This window comes from Vulpes lagopus, chromosome 3 (genome assembly GCF_018345385.1).
Source record: "Vulpes lagopus strain Blue_001 chromosome 3, ASM1834538v1, whole genome shotgun sequence".
Lineage (NCBI taxonomy): Eukaryota > Metazoa > Chordata > Mammalia > Carnivora > Canidae > Vulpes > Vulpes lagopus.
The window spans coordinates 85,011,457-85,033,953 of record NC_054826.1 but is presented as its reverse complement, the minus strand read 5'-3'; the positions used below and the strand labels follow the sequence as shown (position 1 = coordinate 85,033,953).

Here is a 22,497-nt window from a genome sequence, read left to right as displayed (position 1 = left end):
TAAGAGAATATCATATATATATATATAATCTAAGACTACATATACTAATTTAGAAGTTTGAAAATTTTCTCATGAAGAATTATCATGAAGAAAGTTCGCTCTGTGAAGGACTCTGTCTTATTCACTTACATGCCATTTCCGGAGTTCTCAAGAAACGGTGAATTCAGGGCACCTGGGTGGCTCAGTTGATTAAGCACCTGCCTTCAGCTCAGGTTATGATCTCTTATGATCTCTGGGTCCTGGGACTGAGCCCCATATGGGACTCCCTGCTCAGCGGGGAGTCTGCCCCCACCTCTCCCTTTTCCCCTCCTCCCATTCATGGCTTGCTCTCTCTCAAATAAATAAATAAAATCTTTTTTTGAAAAAAGAAACAATCAATATATGTTAGCTATACATTGATCATCATTATGGTTTTCTGCAAGCATGACATTTGGAGCATATTATCTATATAATTCTGGCATTTTGACTTATTCATCTTTCAAAAGGTTCATTTGTGAAATAAAAACTTTAAAAAACTATAGTCTTGGGCAGCCCTGGTGGCTCAGCGGGTTTATTGCCGCCTCCAGCCCAGGGCATGATCCCAGAACTATAGGCCCATATATAATGAAAATCCATTCAGATGTAAGTGGATGTGAACCAAGATACTAGTATCACCTGGGATCGAGTCCCACATCAGGCTCCCTGCATGGAGCCTGCTTCTCCCTCTGCCTGTGTCTCTGCCTCTCTCTCTCTCTCTCTCTCTCTCTCTGTGCCTCTATAAATAAATAAATAAAATGTTTAAAAAATAAAAAAATAAAAAACTATAGTCTTAAAATGTGTGTATTTTATGCTCTGAAGATGATTTGTCACTAAGCAAGCTCTGCCAAAAGGCCATTTGATAAAATGGATTTTCTGGATACCTGGAATCTTTATTATTAACACCATTACGTTAATGTCTTCCAAGGAGATGTTTGCATTTTGGCAAGGCTGAGGTTTTTTAAACCTAGAAATAGTCCCTAAGTGAGTAAATAAAGTGGACAGCATCTGGTGAAAGGGGCTTATGTCAGGGGAAAGCCCTAAAAGGCTGGGATAAGCATGGACACTTCAGTGGCTATTAAGAGTCCAGGAGGTGTAGACATTAGTGAAATTTGCTGCTGGGGGTAGCATGAGAGGGCTCTAGGAAAGTGGTACGTGCACCCATTCTCATGGCAGCCGTATCTGCTGAGCTCCAGCTGATGGGACAGCTGGTGGGACTATTGTCAGACCTTCAGATTTTTCAATATGCCAGTAACTTGGATATAAATGTGAACTCTTATTGTTGCTAAATGTTGACAACTAATTACATTTTTAAACAATCTGTAGGTCAGCAATTTGGAAGCTAAACAAGTTAGTTCTGTGAGCCATATGAGGTCCATACACCACCAGTTTGAAATCCTCACAATAGAACATTTCCCAAAGGAAGACCTGAAGGATATTGAGGACAAAGGTTGGCTTCTTAGATCAACGTAGGGCTAATAGCATCAGGAGTTCTCCCCTCTGCTTTTTGTGGACTAACATGATAAAGCTTTGCACAGTGTGTCCAGGGGCTAGGCTAGCTCTTTCCCAGAAGAGGGAGTCCAAAGTCAATGTTCACTCTCTCACCGTTTCTGGAATAGGCAGAGGCCCTGTCCTTTCCCAGAAGTCACAAGGAAATCTTTTGAGTTGAATAAAATCGTGGGAAATGCTGCGGCTACTTCCACCAGCGATTTAAGAGCATGGAAGTTACAGGTATTGCCCTTCCTCCACTTTCCTCTCATGTACTAACTAGTACTTGGGTTCTTCAATAACAAATCACTGAGAGCTTGGAAAATAAAAGTCAGGCCAAACAGACTTTTAAATATGGTGGTTGCCAGGTGGGAGGGGGTGGGCAAAATCAATAAAGGGGATGAAGAGGTACAAACTTCTAGTTATAAAATAAATAAGCCATAGAGATGAAAAGCACAGTAGAGTGAATATAGTCAATAATGTTGTAATAACATTTCATGGTGACAGATGGGGACTGCACCTACCATGGTGAGCACTTTGTAATATAGAATTGTTGAATCAATGGGGCACCTGGGTGGCTAAGTCCGTTAAGTGTTAGACTCTTGATTTCAGCTTGGGTCATGATCTCCGGGTCATGGGATTGATCCTCACTTCGGGCTCCGCGCTCAGCACCACGTCTGCTTGTCTCTTCTCTCTCCCTCTGCCCCCTCCACCCCCGCTTGTGTGTATTTTTTCTCTCTCCCTCTCCCTCGCTATCTCCGCCCCCTCTCTTAAATAAATAACATCTTTTAAAAACCCACAAGTATTGAATCAATATGTTGTACATCTGAAACTTACATAACATTATATGTTAATTACACTTTAATAAAAAGGAAAAAGGCAAACCACGGATTTGGGAGCTGGTGTTACATACCCTCTACTAAGCCAATTAAGAGCCTCAGCTCTGGAACATACCACCTCATTAAAATTCTGACTGCACCAATACCTTAGTATCTGTCTGAGCTTACCCGATCTGTAAAATGGGAATAATAAAATACCTATTTATGAGGACTAAATAAGTTAATACCCAGCAATCATTCAATTGTTTGCTAATATAGGAAAATGTTATTTTGGAAATTTGAAGAAAACTGGACCTCGGAGAAGCTAATTGACTTACCCAAAGTCATAGAACTTAAAAAAAAAAAAAGTAGGTGCCAAATTTTGAACTCCAGTCCAAATATAGGATTTTGATCTATTTGCCCCACCTTCCAAATTTTCTCATAATGATGTTGGATTTGTTTGACTGCTTAATGTATATAATTTGTACATGACCAGGTTTTGCTGTAAATCCTGGTTGCACTGGGGTTCAGTATATTGTAGGAATCAATTGCAGTAAACAGCTTTATCAATAATTATTTGAGCTCTTCAAAGAGGAAAACAGGTTCAAGACAATAAGGAAAGATTCAAAAGGCAGAGCTAGTATAGGTCCTTTAACCCAGAGGGCAGGGGAGAAAAGAGCATCTCCAGAAACAGTAGACTCCAAATAAAAAGGTTTGTCCAAAAGTAGAGAAGACTAAAAGCTTCTCACTTGTTACTTGTTTGGGGATGTACTAGAACAATTTGGGGTTGACTGGCAAACCAGGCAGTAGCGTCTAGAAATCTCCAGCCAGAAGCATGATGCCAGGAGTTAGGACCATGACCCTGGAATCAGTTTGCACGGAGCCAAATCTTACATTACCTCTTGTTTCCTCTATTACTCTGGGGCATTATGAACTATTTCTGAGCTTCAGATTCCTCATTTCAAAAACAGGAGAAAGAGCAGCACTTGCCTCACATGGTTGCTCTGATGACAGATCCGTAAAAAGCACCATCAAGCCTGGCAGGCAGTGAGCACTCTAATATCTCTGTTGCTGACATGACTGGCTGCCAACATAGGGCTCTCTCAACTGCATGGTCACATATCAGTTATTTAATGAATAAATGATTAGAACAGACCGTTTTATTGATAGAGAAAGGAATTTGCCACCCCTGCATCCGCTTAAAGCAGTAAAGCCATGGGCAGCCAGTACCTGCTGGCATCACTAGGCCTGGGACAAGACTTCTCTTGGAACAGGTTCACTCAGGGACACCAGCCCATGAGTAATAGGAGCCAAATAGGGTCTTGACAGGGCAGTCAGCCCATATGTAAACCAGAGCACATGTGGGCTATCTTGCATGCTGCCACTCCTTTTAGAGACTGAGTGGGGGACAACCCAGCCAAGAGTAGCAGCATTCAGCCTGCCTCTTCTCCAGTGGGCAGGTAGGCCCTTTGGCTCCCTTCTCATGCCCCAAGCAATGGGCTCCCCCTGCCTACTATCTGACTGCTTCCCTTCTACTCTCCTGGGGGATCTGAAGACACTGAGACAGGACTCCAGCTACAAAGCAATGACTGGAGGGGGCTGGCTGAGGGGGAAGGGGTGTAAGCTGGGGCCTGCAGAGGAAGAAGTGAGGACACTGGACTTTTCAGCTTTCACCTGGGGCTACTGAAAGCTGGAAGATTTTTTTGGCACTTTTGAGTGATGGCAACATTGATTCTGTGGTCTCTCATCTTCTGAGACCTGTGCTCTAGGAGAGAACAGGCCAGGCTGTGGAGATACCCACCCCTGGCTGCCGAGGAGCTGCTGGTGGTGCTGGCCTTGGTGGGGGGGGCACAGCTCTGAGGCACCGGGAGGCAAGGGAAGGGACAGATGTGGGCCAGTTACAGGCCCAGGTGCCTGTAACAGCTAGGGTGGGGGCTGGGTTAGGCCCTTACAATGATGTCTCTGGTGGGGAAGTTGATGAGGAATGATGACAATAAAGTCAATAAACTGTATGCAAATCAGCACTAGAACTTTTATTTTTTTTGAAGATGTTATTTATTTTTGGAGAAAGGAAGAGACAGAGAAGGCAGGGGGAGAGGCTAAAAATCTCAAGGAGATTCCCCACTGAGCACAGAGTCCCCATCCCCAACTTGGGGCTCGATCTCGCAACCCTGAGATCATGACCTGAGCTGAAAGCAAGAGTCAGATCCTTCACTGACTGAGCCACCCAGGTGCCCCAGTACTAGAACTTTTAAATATATCTGCCATGCCTCTTATCTGTGGGTGAAATTCTTTATCAGCTGCGGAACTCATTCTCCTCTATAACCCAAAGTGATTTTGCATGTGTGTAGCAAAATAAAATATACATAACATAAACTTGCCATTTTGACTTTTTTTTAAAGTAGGCTCTGAGCCCAATACATAGCTTGAACTCACCCCATCCCCAGCATGGGGCTCTATCTTACAACCCTGAAATCATGTTAAGTTGAGATCAGGAGTCAAGATGCTTAACCAATTGAGCTACCCAGGCACCCTGCCATTTTAACCATTTTTCGGTGTGCAGTTCAGTGGCATTCATGTATTCATAATGTTGTTGCAGCTGTCATCCCTATTCATTTCCAGAACATTTTCATCATCCCAAACTGAAACTTTGTATCCATTAAACACTAAGTCCCCATTCCCTGGTCTCCCCCAGCTCCTGTAACCTCTATTTTATTTTCTGTCTTTATGTATTTCCTATTTTCAGTACCTCATGTAGGCAGAGTCATAATATTTGTCCTTTTGTGCCTGGCTTAATTAGTGTGTCCTCAAGGTTTGTGTATGTCATAGCATGTGTCAGAATTCCCTTCCTTTTCAAGACTGAAAGATATTCCATTGTATGAATATGTCATGTTTCATTTACTCATTCACCTAGGGATGGCCCAAATTTTATTTTTAAGCAACTAGGTATTTCATTTCCAAGATATCTAAAAATCTTGTAATACTGTAATAACTTTCCTGTATGTAATGTCTTCAGTGTTTGAAGTTCTGCCCACTTTGCTCTGATACCTGTGTTCTCCCAAGTGAATAAGTCCCTTTATTTTTTCACTTCCCTAGTGTCACCTGGCCTGAGTATTTGATAATTTTAGATCATGAGCTTATCTTCCTGGTTGAGACTCTATAGAATGTCTGTTGCCTCTACTTGTTCATCCACTTTAGTGACAGGAAGTGAGAGTCTCTGGTCATACCACAGACAAATGCTGGCCAATTGTTAGTGGGAAAGAGGGAGAGGCAGCATGTGCTACCCACCCTTACACCTCCAGCCTAAGGGACCCCCACCAGAAGAGGGCAGAGGAGGACCCAGGGACGGGGCTACCCTTGGTTCAGTCTCCCAACCAATTAGCTTAGCTGTATATCTCCTGGTCGTTCCCCTGGGATGCTTCCCCCCACCATCTCCACATCTGCAAAATGGGTATGAAAATAAGAAGAATGATTCTAATAGATTAACTCTGAATTTTTACCCTCTTTTCTCCAGTATTTCCATTAGAGACTATCTTGTTTGGCAATACCAAGGGTGAATAATTAATTCTTTTAGAGAAACTGTATTGTTACTTACCGGGTATGTAAGTAATAGCATATAAAAAAGGACTGCAGCTTTTAAACTATTTTTTTAAAGATTTGTTTATCTGAGAGAGAGAGAGAGAGAGAGAGAGAGAGAGTGCATGGGGGGTAGGAGCAGAGGGAGAGAGAATCAAGGGGTCAAACATAAAATATTGCTTAAGCATACAGCCATTAGTATATATTTTCTAAATTTCTCCCTGTTTGGGCTACCTTCCATATCAGGTAGAATTTTGAGCACTGCATTCAGACCCTAAAAATGGGCAACTTTCTCATTAGTTTCTTCACATAGATGTCCATTTGACAAATATCTATTGGCTGCTTTTATTTTAACCTCTTGGCTTGGGGCTGAGGATTCAGTTGGCATCAGTCCAGACTCTGTTCCTGCCTGCATGGAGGTTAAAGCTTGGTGTCATTTGGTGGAAAGTTTGTCATGAAGCTTGCTTTTGTAATTCTAAGAATTCAAAATATGGTTCTATTTTAGCCCTTGTCTTTATTATGCAACTAGATCTGCTAACAAAGCTTGGATAAACCATTGAAATGAAAAGTGCCCAGAAATAGCAAGGAATCAACATATCCTGTTATTTCATTTTATGCTTGCAGTGGCCTTATCAGGCTTGAGGAAGGCAACTGTATTTGCCCTCACTTTCCAGATACAGACATACAGAAAGGTGAGACAACTTGATAGAGGTCACTAAAAGCTACTTGGTGGTAGAAAAAGGACTGGAATTTTGGTTTCATGCCAGGTCGGTTACCAGTGAGTGACGTCATTATTCCTTTTTTTTTTGTGCAATCTACTTTCTATTTTCCTCCAAAGTGCCCACCTTTGCCTGAAAATAAAAATTTCCCACTGGAAATCAAACATTCAGAATTAGCATTTTTTACAACCCCTTTACTCAGTTGTCTTCCTGTGTTCTGAAAGTCTGAACTTTGGGCTGTTTCCTAGAATTGGTAGTGAATCTTTAAGAACAGGAAAGAGCATGTAAATAGTTAAAAGTTTACGTTGGTTTAAAAGATCATAGTCTTTAGGGGTGCTTGGGTGGCTCAGTTGGTTGAGCATCAGGCTCTTGATGTTGGGTCAGGTCCTGCTCTCAGAGTCATGGCATTGACCATGCTCCGAGCCCCACACTCAGCATGGAGTCTGCTTGTGCCTCTCCCTCTGTTCCTCCCTCGCTCGGGCTCTCTCTCTCTCTCTCAAATAAACAAAGAAACAAACAAATCTTTAAAAAAATAAAAAATCACAATCTTCAGAAAAAGATTTGATCATATTTACCTACCTGCCCCCATCCTTTCTTCCTAGCCAGTATGACATCTTTAGTATCATCACTAACTTTAATATTTTTTACAAATTTATATCATGTATTAGGTAACTATATTAATATAAATCTACAGAAAAAAATTAAAAAGCACATACATTCTTGCAAGTAGATGGAACTGCTTTCATTTGTCTGAATTTTCTATCCAGATCTTATCTCTGCATGTGCAAATACTGTATGTAGTTTTTAATCAGGTTCAATTTTATTTTTTAAAAATGGGTGTCAGGACAGCCCAGGTGGCTCAGCGGTTTAGCGCCGCCTGCAGCCCTGGGCGTGATCCTGGATTCCCAGGATCGAGTCCCATGTCAGGCTCCATGTGTGGAGCCTGCCTCTCCCTCTGCCTGTGTCTCTGCCTCTCTCTCTCTCTCTCTCTCTGTCTCTCATGAATGCATAAATAAATAAAAATTTTTAAAAATGTGTGTCAATAATAATAATACACTAACTGAAACACTCATTTTATTCACTTAAAAGATTTAGGATTGTTCTAAAAGAAAGAAAATTAAAAACCATTGCTCTATACCTGAACCTGTGACTAAAGAATGAAGTCTTTGTAAGAAATTCTTTCCTTTGTGAGTCAGAGGGAATAGAAGGGAGATGTGCACCAGCTTTGCATTTAGGCACAGGAAGCACTTTGAGGTGAGATTATATTATATTTACAAGTGGAACAAGGGATAAAAATCTTTGGGGAAGAGGGGAAATAAATGACTCATGAAAAACTAGTCTAAAATTTTAAAAAAGAGGAAAGATTGATTTAAGTGTTCTCTTAGAAAACAATCTTTTAAAAAATGGCAAATACAGAAGAGCATGATATTATTTACATTAGAACATGGGCTTTTGAAGATTTATTGTCTTGTAATGGATTACCTGTGTAGCTCCATGATGGAGAACAGCCATTTTAACAGGAAAAGGCATGTTTACCATGAAAGGATACCATAACACAGAGCATAATGATATCTTCACTATCTGTCTTCTATGCCTGAAGTTTCTTTCTACTTTCAGTTGGCCATTCTTTCCTTTAAGAAACTTAGGTAAGATGTAAATGCAAGAAATAAACACAGCTATCTTGACACTAGCAAAGCTTAGGTTCTGAATCTTCAAAGTCCAAAATCTTTCCTGCAAAATGTCTATCATAGTGAGCAAAAAAGGAGGTGGGGGCTCCTTGAGATGTGGATTCTATGCTCACTCATTATATATAACTCATCCTCTCACTGTAGTTTTAAGTGTGCTCGATTTTAGATTTGCTCCTCAGAAAGACTGTTACATGCTGAAGCTCTTTGTAGCTCTTTAGATCATTCAAAAGCACAACTGGTAAAACCAAGAACTGTAAGATAGACTAGGACCTTGCTACCCAGAGTGCCAGTGTAGACTGGCAGCATCAGCTGTACCTGGGGGAGCTTGTTAGAAATGCAGAATCTTAAAAAAAAAAAAAAAAAAAAAAAAAAAAAAGAAATGCAGAATCTTAGATTCACTGCAGACCTCCTGAGTCTAAATTGGCATTTTAATGAGATTCACGAGTGATCGATAGGCTCATTAGAGTTTGAGAAATACTACACCAAAATACATCCCAATGTCTTAGGATTTGCCAATATGGCTCCCACTTCCATTTTCTGGCAACTTTATGGAAGTAGCTCCTAGGTTCCAAGGAAGGATTCTTCTTTGATTTTTCATACTGAATGGAGACAAATGAGTGAGGGTTTTCTTGAGCCGAGGTATATTCTTATATTGGTCTTTGTTTATATTAAATTAAAAATAGGGGGCTAATATTCTTCTGATATGATGACAAACAACAAAATAAGAACTCCTAATTTAGTAATAATCATAATTCAAAATTTATAGGCAACAGTATTTTTAGTTCAACAGTCTGGGGATAACTTCAGAATTCCAAATTTGTCTCTAATTTATGTATCTGCCTTATGGTTTGCTTTATGTTTTTGTTGAGCAAGCAGCATTGGTTGCTTATTAGCAGGAGTAAAAGTCTGAACATTCTCTTCCTCTCTCAAATAAATAAATAAAATCTTTAAACAAAAAAAGAGAGAAAGAAGTGAGTTGTTTCACTTATATGCATCATTCTTCGATCAAGTGTTCAGTTTTGTATTTGGTTTTTCTTCCACTGGGTGGCTGTGCTGGAGCAGTACCTGCTGTTCCTTGGCATGATGAAATTTCTGTATAGAATTTCCAGTGAACAGGATCCCAGGGTTCCCACGCTGTTGCTAGTGAACTGAATCCACCATGGCCTAGTCGTATGACTGTGTAATCATGGTGCTGAAGGGCAACGTACTTAGTACAAGGGTTCACAAAAAATAAAAACAAACTGACCATTGTAATGCTTACATGTAATCAATCTTGTCAGATTTTCACATACCATAGGGACGTTAAAGATAACCTGTCAGTTTTGTTATGTACCATAAATTTGTTGACAGTATCCTTCATTGAACGGCAATCCTTAATTTTCTTGTAATAAAATTTAGCAATTTGTGCTTTTGGGATTGTTTAATAATTCTTTTGCCACCTCTTAGTTCCAAAGATGCTGTCCTGTATTCTTTTCTATTAACTTTATAGCTTTGCCTTTCAAATTTAGATATTTAATCCAGCCAGAGTTCTTTTGTATGGTGTTGTGTAGAAATAATTAAAATTTTCTCCATAATCAACTGGTTTTCTCAACAGCATGTAGTAAGCAATCTGTCTTCTTCATTGATTTATAGTACTGCTTTTATGGTATATTTGGTTCTATTTGCATATATTCTACCTCAAAGCTCTCTCTTCTGTCCCATTGGGCTATTTATCTCTCCTTGGGCTACTATCACCATTTTAAAATTCATTTAAATGGCTTTGGAATATGTCATAATTCCTAGAAAGGCAAGTTCTTTCTTTTCTTTTTAAAAATTGACTTATTTATGGGTGTCTATCTATAAAGTTTAGAATAAGTTTAGTTGATTGCTCAAGAAAAATCCAACCGGAATTTTGTTTGAGATGGCACTAGATTCAGAGATTATTTTGGAGATAATTGATGTTTTTGTAATATACATGTATTCCATCCCAATCGTGGGATATCTTTCCTTTTTTCTTCTTCTTTTTCAGACCATCATCTATTTAGGAATACACCTCTTATCTCTTTACTTCCAACATAGTGTAGATCAGGACCTCAAAATACTATGCTAAACAGTAGCAGTGATGTTGGGCATCACTTACCTTGTTTGCTATCTTAAAGATATCTTAAAGATCTTCCATTAAGTGCAAGCCTTCAAAAGGCCTAACTGTATACCTTTATTTTCACAAAGTAACTTTACTGTTGTAATCATATGATCAAGAAATAGAACATTCCTGGGTTGCCTGGTGGCTCAGTCCATTAAGCATCTGCCTTCGGTTCAGGTCATGATCCCAGGGTTCTGGAATCACCCTGCATCAGGCTCCTTGCTCAGTGGGGAGTCTGCTTTTCCCTCTGCCTCTGCAACACCCCCCCACAGGCCCCACTCATGCTCACACTCTCTCTCAAATAAATCAATAAAATCTTTTAAAAAAGAAAAAATAAATAGAACATTACATGTCACTCCTTCCCAATTTCTTTGCTATTATTGTCTTTTTAAACTCCTCATTAGGGGCGCCTGGGTGGCTCAGTTTGTTATCTTCAGCTCACATCATTATTTTGGGGTACTTAGATCAAGTCTCATGTAGGACTCCCTGCTCAGTGTGGGGTCTGCTGCTCCCTCTCCCTTTGCTTCCCCCAACTTATGCTCTCTCTCTCTCTCAAATAAGTAAATTTTTTTAAAAAAGAAATTCTTCATTAAACAGATATCAGTGCAATTTAAGAAAGAAGAATCAGGTAGTGTGTGTTTATATTAACTGACTTACTGATTTACTGATTATCTATTTTTGTATTTACTGATTACCTATTTTTACCTCTCAGATTTTCATTTTGGGGACCTTTGTTTATACGTTTTTTTAAAAATATTTTTATTTATTTATTCATGAGAGAGTGAGAGAGAGGGAGAGGCACAGACACAGGCAGAGAGTGAAGCAGGCTCCATGCAGGGAGCCTGACGTGGGATTTGATCGCATGTCTCCAGGATCATGAACCTGGGCTGAAGGCGGCGCTAAACCGCTGAGCCACCGGGGATGCCCCCTGTTTATACATTGTTTTAAAAGATTTTATTTATTTATTTGAAAGTGTGAGCAGAGCGAGAGAGAGCACTTAGGTCAGGGGAGGGGCAGGGGAAGAGAGACAACTAGGTACCCTGCTGTGCAAGGAGCCCGATTTGATTCGGGCTTGTTCCTGGGACCCTGGGACACCAGCACCATGACCTGAGCTGAAATCAAGAGTCAGACGCCTAACTCACTGAGCCACTCAGGCGCCCCTGTCCCTGAGGATTTTTTGTTGTTATTGTTGTTTAGTGTCTGTTAGAGATAATCTTTCTGGCTTTACTTAATATAAAAATATCATTACTTTGCCCTCATTTTTGGAAGATAGGTTCGATGGTACATAATTCTAGGTTGTCACTTATTTTTCTTGCAGACTTTGAAGTTATTTGTTCTACTCTGTTCTCACATTGCAGCTTCGAGAAGTCTACAGCATATTTAATTGTCTGTTACACCTTCAGAAGTGATCTGCCTTGTCTCCATGATGGCTCTTAAGATTTTTTTTCCCTCATTTCCTATTCTGTAATTTCACTGCAAAGCATCTGCATGTGGGTTTCCTTTTACTCATCTTGCTTGAGATGCACTGGAGCTCTTAAATTTGTGGATAGGTAGACTTGATCATTTAGAGAAAATTCCTGGTGACTATCTACTTGAATATTCCTTTCTCTCATTTTCCCTTTTCTCTTCTCTTGACATTTTTGATTTCCTGTTTGTGGAATTCCTCATGGTAGATTTCACGTCTTTACCTGTTTCCCATCTTCTCCATCTTCTAGTTTCTCTGCTGAAATCTTTTCGGAATGAACTTCCAGTTAACTAATTCTTTCATCTGTGTCTGATTTACTTTTTAATCTAGTTTGAGTTTGAAATATCCCTGCTTATGATGGAGGATAGTAGGAAGAAAGGCAGGCAGGGACGAGGGATCCAGGTGCTAATGGACAACTACACTTAAAAGGAAAAAGACAGGGGTGCCTGGGTGGGTCAGTTGGTTAAGCATCTGCCTTCGATTCAGGTCATGATCCCAGGGTCCTGGGATGGAGCCTCACATGGGCTCCCTGCTTAGCCAGGGGTCTGCTTTTCCCTCTGCCTCTGCCTCTGCCTGCCACTCCTCCTGCCTGTGCTCTCTCCCTCTATTTAATTAATTAATTAATTAATTCAATCAATCAATCTTTTTTAAAAAAGGAAAAAGACCTTATCCTGTTATTATTCTAGGCTTTACTGAGTGCCCCAGCTTTAAGTCTTCCTACTGGCAGGATTTATAACTTTTATGTAATAGAAAGGAAAGGAATGGCCTAGGGTGTCCTAACCCAGGCTGGGGGCCAGCTCAACAGCCAGTGGGATTTAAACAAAGAGCTTGATCTGGTGGCCTGGGAATGGGGGGCATGCCTCAGGGCAGTGGCAGCCACCACCCTCTTGTTCTGCAAAGCTATGAACCACCACCCTGGATGGAGCTCTCCACCCTTTCCCACAAGAACAACTATCTGATAGATAGACGAGCACACGGCCAAAAACCTAATTGGGTGACAGGCACAATATGCAGGGTTAATGAGACTAAAACAGCCAACACCAAAGAGCCCATGAAAACCCCTAGAGTTTTTAAAAAGATATTTTATTTATCTATTCATGAAAGACACAGACAGAGAGGCAGAGATGAAGGCAGAGGGAGCAGCAGACTCCCTGAAGGGAGCCCAATGGAGACTCTATACCAGGACACGGGATCGCGCCCTGAGCTGAGGCTCAATCACTGAGCCTCACAGGCATCCCAAAACCCCTAGATTTAAACGCCAAATTAGTAACCCTCTCGGGTCCCTTTCTCTTTGGAAGATTTGTACTATTTCTCAATAAACTGCTCCAATATCACTCAATAAACTTTGCTTTGCTGCCCAACACTCTGTCTGGTCTACCCTCCTGACACTTTGAATTTTTAGTATGTGTGCTGCCAAAGCCAGCACAACCTCCTCATACTTTGAAGCAACATGACCAAGAACCACTGACACTAAAGGAAAAGAAATCCTGCAACGCTTATATTTTGCATTTTAAATGTTTCTTTTGTTATTGTTTTGAATATCAATTTCAATTGTCCTTTACTGTTCATTTATTTTTTAAATTTGGTCTTCATTTATTTTGATTATACTTGAGCCATGTCTTACAGTTATTTTTTTACCCAGAATTGGATAATTCCCATACTTGGAATCTCAAGGCATAAATCTGTTATTGTTGTTTCTGCTGACTTTTACTGATACCAGATGATTCATGTATGTATGTTTGGTGATTTTTTTCAAAATTGTGAGTTTACATTTGACTGAAGTGAACAGACGGGAATCCAGACTGCCCAGGTCAGAGTTGTTTTCCTTCAAGAGAGCTTTTGAGTTTGTATTTACCAGAAGCAGATGATAACTAGGAACATGAAATCATTTTACTTGGATTTGAGGGTCTTGGTTAAATGGGTAGTTGAGGTTGTACTACTTTATCCTGCCATCAGCCTACTAACCATAGTGGTGTTATCTATAATTGCTTCAGGGCAAAGCACAAATTTCTTTTGTTTTCTACTCAACAACCAGCTTTCAGCTCTTGAGCCCTTTTAATAGTTTTATTTTCCTTGGTTCCCAGTCTATTGTTTGGAATAATTTCTTCACAGTATAAAGTACAGGCTATAAAGTACAGGCTTTATACTGGGTAAGACCTGTTTTTTTTTTTTTTTGTCTTTTTTTGGATTACATGAGTGTTCTCCATCTTTGGGTTAAGGATAGGCTACTTTCTGTTTCCCTTGGGGGAAAGAAAAAAGTCGTGGTGACACAAGAGCAGTAGATACAGAGAGCTAATTCCTGGTAGGAGCTCCTGTTCTCCACGAAGTAAAACAAGGGTGTGTTGTTCTTGTTACTGTTTCTGTTAATGTGTCAAACACAAGAGGAATATTAAGCCAAGAGTAACCACCAGTGATAGTTGACCTCCTTTCAGATGTCTGTTTATTGTGATAAGGACACATACAAGATTGCCATGGTTGCAAATCCTATCCCAGACTACAAACACAGGTTGAAATAATTAGAGACTTTGACATCCTGGCCATTTCTGGATGGGCTGATTTCATGGATGTAAGGGACTCGTGGTTGCCAAGTCCATTTAGGGTTGTTGGCTTGTGTCATACGGATCCTCTTTATCTAGCTATTTATTTGTTTAATTTCTCTTCTTCTCTTGCAATGAGCCCAAATAATCCTCCTGGCTATTGTCAGTTGCTACCACCACAACATTTTTGGGTCCTATAACGAGGTCACAGAAATGAAAATATCCGTGCCGTCCAAGGCTTTTTTTTTTATTTTAAGATTTTATTTATTTATTCATGACAGAGAGAGAGAGTCAGAGACACAGGCAGAGGGAGAAGCAGGCTCCATGCGGGCTGCTCGACGTGGGACTCCATCCGGGGTCTCTGGGATCACGCCCTGTGCTGAAGGCAGTGCTAAACCGCTGAGCCACCTGGGCTGCCCCTCATCCAAGGCTTTTATTGAAGACACACTTGTAACTCTTTCCTTCCCCTTTCACATCCACAGTATTCAATGAGTTTTGTTGAGTCCTTACTGTCATAGTAACAGGATAACATTAACAGAGTCCTTACACCGGTGTGATACTGTAAGTGCGGATTCAGTGATGAACAAGTCAGGCATGATCTTAAAGTTGTCTCTTCGTTTTGAATCCCACTCTCTTCCTCATGTAACCTCAGACTGACCCTGAGCTGAGAGGTAGGAGAAAAGGTAGTGTTACAAATGTAACATTTTTTTGTGAATGCCCATGAAGACTAAATATAGTGGCTATCTGCTGGGTTGCCTCAAACAGCTGACTCCTTGCTGGCTCCTTGCTGGCTCTGGCAACTCTTCACTGTCGTCCATCCAGTTCAAATAAAAGTATCTATGTGTTGTGCCCAAGATCGCGAATCCGAGAAACCACCAAGGAGCCCACACCCATGCAACCTTCCAAGGGTTTCTACACAAGCTGGAGCTTGGGTCCAAGTGCACCCGACACAGCGGAGCAGGGACTTGGACCCCGAGACTAAGAGGCGTAGCAGCTTTATAGGGGCCAGTGGCCCATGGGATAGGCAGAAAGGTGCACAGTCATGTCGGTCCACACGGAGGTGGCCGCTTGAATTACACCTTACCCTATAGTATCCATTTGAGCTGGCCTGTTACTGTGGTCAGAATCGGCGCGCAGTTTCGGCAGGCACAAGCAGGGTTACATTGTTATGAGCCGATTTCCGATTAGGGTGTGCCCAGCGGCTCCACTAGGGTGGGCAGCGCCTTAAGCAATAAGCAGGTCATGTGGGGGTCATAGGGGAGGTGGCGGGTGTAGCACAAAATGGAATCAGTCCTGCTCTGCTTGTCCAGGGGTAGGGGATTTTTGTTAAATTTCCTGGGTCCCACACTATGTCCATACAAATATGGTGATTCGGAGGTGGGGGTACCTGGCTCCGGCAGTTTCTGGAAATTTTGAATTGGGACCAAGAGATTCTATCCTCACTCTAAAGAGGATGAGAAGTAAATCTTAGAGAAAGGGTTTCTGCCTTGGTTTGTGTATATGGGATGATAAGCAGAGAAAGCTGCTGTGTAGTGAAAAACAAGAGTTGACAGCCAGAAAAGGGCAGAGAGGTGAGAAACATTGAGGTTTCCGAAGAATCTGAGGACCCTAATTCCAGTTTATCCTTACAGCGCGTTGCTGCTTCCTTGCTCTGGTCGTCTGTGAGCCCCTCCTGCATCCTTGTGATACATCCCTCCTTGCTTAAACCTGTTTGGGTAGATTTCTATTGATTTCACACTAAGACACAAATGTGGAATAGGTAAGTATGCCTACAGGAGATGTTTTCCTGTTTGCTAAAGGTTGAAAAGGAAGGTTAGAACTGGAGGTATCTGTGTCTGGATCAGTTTTGCACTACCTAAAAACCATTAGCAGGCTGAGTGATTTTTGCAAAAGGCACTATGTTTCATGGGTCAATTGGACTTTTGCAACTCTTCCTTTTCTGCCTGACTCCATTTGTGTGCCCACCACGTGAGTCCCCTCTAGGAGAGAAGCAGGAGAAGTGCAGTAGGGAATCATTAGTCGTGTATTAAAGAACAAATTATACAACATTGGGTTAATTAACTTACTGAGTCAGAACCAGCAATAGTAAAACTACCTTGCACAGTACTTTCCCTTGGCACTCCCCCATAACTTGGAGTACCAGACAAATCATTCATGGGTTGCTCTCACTATTTCTTCCAATACATCGTTTTAGCTACTCTAAACAGGAACCCTACTCTCATCCTCCACCAGGGCAATTGTATTATCCTAACTGCTCACAAGCTTATTTTTATAAATTAGGATGGTAGGATATTTATGTTATGGGTTACAAAATACTTGGAATAAGGTCTACACTGTTAACTCATCTGTTCAACAAATAGTTATTGAGTGACTACTATGTGTCAGGTGCTGTTCTGTATGTGGAGGATATAGCAGAGGACAAATGTTACTTTTTTACTGGAAAACAAAGTAAATAAGCAAGGTAAATAAAACAGATCCTATTTTAAAATAGTGCTAAGGGGAAAATAAAGCAGAGAAAATAGAGGAAGTATCTGGGCAGGGGGAATTACAATTCTAGGCATAGAAGGCTCACTGAGGAGTTAAATTTTAAGTATCTGAAGAAGGTTGAGGAGCAGGCCATGTAGATATTTGGTATTGGAAGGAGAATGTGCCAGCAGAGAACAGAAGTTGCAAAGGATGGTGGAAGCTCGCTCAGTATCAGTATGTTTGAAGAACAGCAAGGAAGCAAATCTGGTTGAAGATGAACTCGCTAAGGATAAAATAAATAGTGATGAGGTTAGAGAATAATGAGGGTCAGATCACATGAGGTCACTGTAAACACACAGGCTTTTATGGGGAGCGAAGTGTTATAAGCAGAGGAATGACATGATCTGGTGCATGTTTTAACAAAAGTGCTATGATGTTGAGAAAAAAATTAAAGCCAGGTAAGGAAAGAAGCAGCAGGAGGACCAGTTAGGTGGCTTTTACAGTAATCCATATGAGAAAATGACGGTGGCTGGAACTAGGGCAGTGGCAGTGGTGGGAATGGTGAGAAGGTGATCAGATTCTGGATGTATTTCCAAGAAAGAGCAGTAGGATTTGCTATTGGACCAGATTGGGGTGAGAAAGAAAGAAAGAAGAAAGAAAGGAAAGAAAAGAAAGAAAGAAAGAAAGAAAGAAAGAAAGAAAGAAAGAAAGAGAAAGAAAAAAGAAAGAAAGAAAGAAGAAAGAAAGAAAGAAAGAAAGAAAGAAAGAAAGAAAGAAAGAAAGAAAGAAAGAAAGAGGATCCCTGGGTGGCGCAGCGGTTTGGCGCCTGCCTTTGGCCCAGGGCGCGATCCTGGAGACCCCGGATCGAATCCCACATCGGGCTCCCGGTGCATGGAGCCTGCTTCTTCCTCCGCCTGTGTCTCTGCCTCTCTCTCTCTCTCTGTGACTATCATAAATAAATAAAAATTTAAAAAAAAAAAAAAAAAAAAAAAAAAAAAAAAGAAAGAAAGAAAAAAAGATGATAGAACATCAAGAATTTGGGGCTGACTCACCGGAAGTAGGGGGTTGCCATTTCCTGACATGGGGGAGATGTTAAGATGCACATTGGAGCAGGATGCTTACTAGAGAGCGTAGCTAATGTGTCAAGGGGGCAGGTGGACATGTGTCTGCAACTGGATGCAGAGGTCTAAGCTAGAGCTAGAAATTTGGGAGCCACTAACATATGACAGCATTCAGAGTGATGGGAAGAAATCACCAAGGGAGTGAGAGTAAATAATAAAAGAAGGCCATATTTAAAGATCTGTTTATTCATTTGAGAAAGAGAGAGAGAGAGAGAGCGCGCGCACATGTGTGGGGGCAGGAAGGGAAGGAGGGGCAGAGGGAGGGGAGAGAGAGAATCTCAGGCAGGCTTCCCAGTGAGCTTGGAGTCTGACATAGGGCTTCATTTCACAACCCTGAGATCATAAACTGAGCTGAGATCAAGAGTTGGAGTCTGGTGTATTAACTGATTGAGCTGCCTAGATACCCCCAGAAGGCCATATTTAGAGGCCACGGAAATGAGGGTGAACCAGCAAAAAAGACTTTAAGGAAAGAAACTAAGGGGAGGAGCAAAACCAGGGAAAGTCAGGTGAAGAAAGTGTTTCAAGAAGGTGCTCAGCAGTGCCAAATGCTGCTTTAGATCAGGTAAATGAGAACTGAGAATTTACCTTGGATTTAGTAATATAGAAGTCTCTGGGGAGCTTCCATAAGAGCAGTTTTGGTGGGGCAGTGGGGGCAAACACTTAATTAAAGTGGGTTAATGTGAGAACAGGAGGAGCAGAATTGGACACAGCAAATAAGATAACTATTTTAAGGAGTGTTCTGGAAAAAGAAAGGCATGGCAGAAATAAGGTCAAGAAAGTGTTTTTAAAAGATGGGAGTACTTACAATATGTTTTTCCATATTGATGGAATCCGTCAGCAGAGCACAATGAGTGAATTTTTGGAACAATGCCCTTTGGTTGGCAAAGGGAACATAGCTGGGGTGTGAGGGGGCGCAAAGGAGGAAAGGCAGATGCAGGTTGGTGGGTAGGTGAGGGGGTGGGGGACATGCCTATGCTTTCGTTTCTGTATGATTTCTGTGAATGAAATAAAAATTCTGGCTAACATACTTCTTTTTCTTAATACAAAGATAGCCATAAGGGATGTACTCATTCTGGGATGAAAAGGCTATCTTTATAATCTGAAAAGTCCTTATGTTGCTAATGCTATTGCCATGAACACTGAGACAAATGATGTACTAATATTCCAAGACAGTGTGGCAGCTTTTCTCCCAAATAGTTCTTTCTGACTCTGTTTTCTAGATGCTATAAAGTGTTTCCTTAGCAATCAACTCTATTAAGATATCCCCACAATAATTAGTTCTTTTTATCTAAACATCAGCTAGTTGTTTAGATCTTTGAGTCAGAAAGTTTTTTCTTGCTATTTTTTTTTCAAAGTGTACTTCCTGTTTCTTCGGCATTAGTATATGTAGTCTAGTCTATTTCAAAAATTGATAATATACGGCTGCTGATTGCTCCATTCACTCAATTTGCAATTTATAGTTACTTTCTAGTTCAAGATATTAAATGTGGGAACACAGGATAATGGCCATTTGCTGAATTGCTAATACTGATGCTCATACTGAAAATTAGAAGGGATAATTCTAAAATGTTTAAATGATGTTAGCAAAAGGCTTTTTGTTTGTTCATTGGTTGAAAAAAAGGCTTGGTACAGTGCTCTATTTTTTAGGTGGAATCACTGAAAGTCAGGATTGAAAAACTAAGAAATCACCAGGTCTAATCATTCATTTGATGCTTCGACTCCCTTATAACTCCCCTGCCAAGTGGTGGTCTATATAGCTCCAGTGCCAGGGGAAGTAACTACTTTGCTCTTCTCCATCATAAAAATTAATCAACAAGAACACATTAGTAGCTTTCTACTTAAAAATTACTTTTCAGGACAGTCAAGAGATTTTCTAGTTGTTACTCAAAAAATATAAATCAGAATTAGGTTTTTTTTTTTTTTTTTTTACATAGACATAAAATGGGACATGTACATAGCACAAAGCTTGTGTAGCAGGTTGAGGTACAGAGAATCCTCAGCATCTGGTATGAAGCACTAGTCACCTGACAGATGAGAGTGCAGAAGGATGTGGGGAGTCTAAGCTACAGGGTGCTATCCCAAAGGAAGGTCCTCTATCTTCATTTTCTTCCATAACCTTGACAGTGCTACAGACACTTCGCTTGTCTCTGGCTTAGTGCAAGATAGCCAAATTGCTACATTTGAAATTCTACCCCCCGGCTTCATAATTTTGGCCAGAAAATTGAGTTGATAATCATTAATGTTGAGTTAAGATAACTGGACCCCACCACGCATCTTTATTTTTTCTCTTGAAATCACATCATGCAAAGTGAAGAGAAACCACTTCAGGTTAATGAGGTTTGAGGTTTCATTTTGTTTTATTCTACATGGTTAGAATTAATTCCGACTGATATGGGTTTTTCCATTTGTGACATGCACCTTGGGGCAGGAGAGTTTATTAAAAAATGATTGGACTGGGGAGAAAGGAATGAATAGATGGAGCATGGGATGGTTTTTTTAAAGATATGATTTATTTATTTGAGAGAGAGAGAGCGCACACACAAGCTGGTGGACGGGCTGAGGGAAAAACCGACTCCCCTCTTTTTCCTCAAAGTGGGCTCCATCCCAGGACCCTGAGATCATGACCTGGGCCGAAGTCAGATGCTCAACTGACTGAGCCTCCCAGGCGCCCCTGAGCACAGGTTTTTTTTTTTTTTTTAAGATTTTATTTATTTATTCATAGAGACAGAGAGAGCGAGGCAGAGACACAGGCAGAGGGAGAAGCAGGCATCATACAGAGAGAGCCTGACCTGGGACTCGATCCACGGTCTCCAGGATCACGCCCTGGGCTGCAGGCGGCGCTAAACCGCTGCGCCACCGGGGCTGCCCGCACAGGGATTTTTAAGGCAGTGATACTAGAGCATATTATAGTACAAGGGTGGATACGTGTTATTACACATCTGTCAAAACTTACAGACCTTATAACACAAAAAATATAAACCCTAATATAAACTAACAGCTTTGGATGTTAATAATGTGTCAGTGTTGGTTTAGATTGTAACAAATGTACCATTCTGATAAGAGATGTTGATAATACAGGAGACCATGCAGGTTGGTGGAAGGCGTATATGGGAACTTTTTTTTCCCACTCAATTTTGCTGTGAGCCTAAAACTGCTCTATTAAAAAAATAATTTCACAAAGCTTTCAGATGTAAACACAGGTTTTTGAATAAGCAGGACTTGTAATTTCCAAAGAGTTCTCTTGTCATTAAAAATCTTAGAGCCATTCTTGATAAATTAGTAAATTTTTATACATGGCAATTAAAATAGTGCAATGAAGGCATTTGATAAGAGAACTTCTTTGCTAAATAATTTTGTGCAGTGAAGAATCACTCTCATTTAGTTATATGCTAAATCCAGGAATGTCTGAAAAAAGCACCACAGACTAGGAGCATGAGATTTTAAAAACAACCTGAAAATTGGGAGAAAGATTCCCTCAAGTAATTGTAAAGTTATCTTTAAAATAACTGAATATTTTGTTAGTGTTCCCTGACTGTTTTATTACCCAGCCTGGTAAAAATTGGTAGTATTTTCTAAGAAATTGTAGTTTTATTTTTTTAAAAGATTTATTTAATGGTGGGGGGAGGCAGAGGGAGAGGGAGAGAGAATCCCAAGCAGACTTCATGCTCATGCAGAGCCTGACACTTACAGTGCCTTACAGAATATATGCTATGCTTGTTTTTTTTTTTCCTCCAGAAAAGAGCACAGGGTTTTATGTAACATTCTAAATGTGAGATGGACATCTTGCTCAAGTAGAAGGAGAAGATCCTTGAGGTCTGTGCATCTATAAGAGATCATCAGAAGTCCCTAAACAGAAGAAAGAAACTAATACAAAATGGAAACCAGCAAGTATGTGATTCCATTAAGGCCAAATGGGATCCAAATCTGAATCAAGATGTTGGCAAGTGAAAGAGGATGATGCACAGGAGGAAGGGATCCTACACAACAAAAACCAGATTCTAGCAGGGGAGGGAATGGGGAAGAGGAGCCAGTGAGGCAGCAATGAGGGAGGAAGTGTGAATGTGACCCTTGGAAGAGAGGCAGCAGGACAAAGCAAAGATGAAGCAACTGGCTGGACTCAACATACATGTTTGATTGAACTCGGAAAAAGCAAATGAGATTGGAAAAATGAAACTTCTTGAGGTTCCAATGATGCATGGGAACAGATTGACATCAAGAAAAAACTCAACACCAAAACAGAAACACTTCCAGCAGCCACTTATGACCACCTACAACCTTCTCTGCCTTTCTCTACTTGCCCTCACCATTTCCAAGACCTTGTCCCTCTCTACTTCCTGTAATGTTTGTTTTCACATTAAAATTTTTTTTAATTTTTAAAAAAGGTTTTATTTATTCACAGGAGACACACACAGAGAGAGGCAGACATAGGCAGAGGGAGAAGCAGGCTCCATACAGGGGGCCTGATGTGGGACTCGATCCCGG

The 22,497-nt window shown here is 40.8% G+C and overlaps 1 long non-coding RNA gene across 1 annotated transcript; it reads left to right on the top strand.

The window, feature by feature from the left end:
• Positions 1 to 1,645: 1,645 nt before the first annotated feature.
• LOC121486793 lies at positions 1,646 to 22,376 on the top strand. Its single transcript, XR_005986741.1, has 3 exons — positions 1,646 to 1,746; positions 16,060 to 16,187; positions 21,751 to 22,376. It is a non-coding gene; the product is annotated as an uncharacterized LOC121486793 (long non-coding RNA).
• Positions 22,377 to 22,497: the final 121 nt, after the last annotated feature.